Here is a 285-nt window from a genome sequence, read left to right as displayed (position 1 = left end):
GCAGCCTGTGGCTAGGTCATCGCTAAGTGACTACGGAATCCCAGCTTCAGAGACTTCAGGTGTCCTAAATGTGTATTTTTTTCAGCACCATTCACTGAAATAATCTTTCTCATAAAGGAGGCGGCCAATAAATACCTGCATAACAATGGATGACAGTCGTTTAAATAAGGAACTGAATTTTGGAGCTCGTTTCCCCTAGTGATGAGGCATTAAGGTGAAATACTCAAAGAATTTTTTTTTTTTTTTTTTTTTTTTTTTTTTTTTAAAAAAATAACATTAAAATTT

This window comes from Egretta garzetta, unplaced genomic scaffold, assembly GCF_000687185.1.
Source record: "Egretta garzetta isolate BGI_Z169 unplaced genomic scaffold, ASM68718v1 scaffold975, whole genome shotgun sequence".
NCBI classification, from domain to species: domain Eukaryota; kingdom Metazoa; phylum Chordata; class Aves; order Pelecaniformes; family Ardeidae; genus Egretta; species Egretta garzetta.
This window is presented reverse-complemented; position numbering follows the sequence as displayed.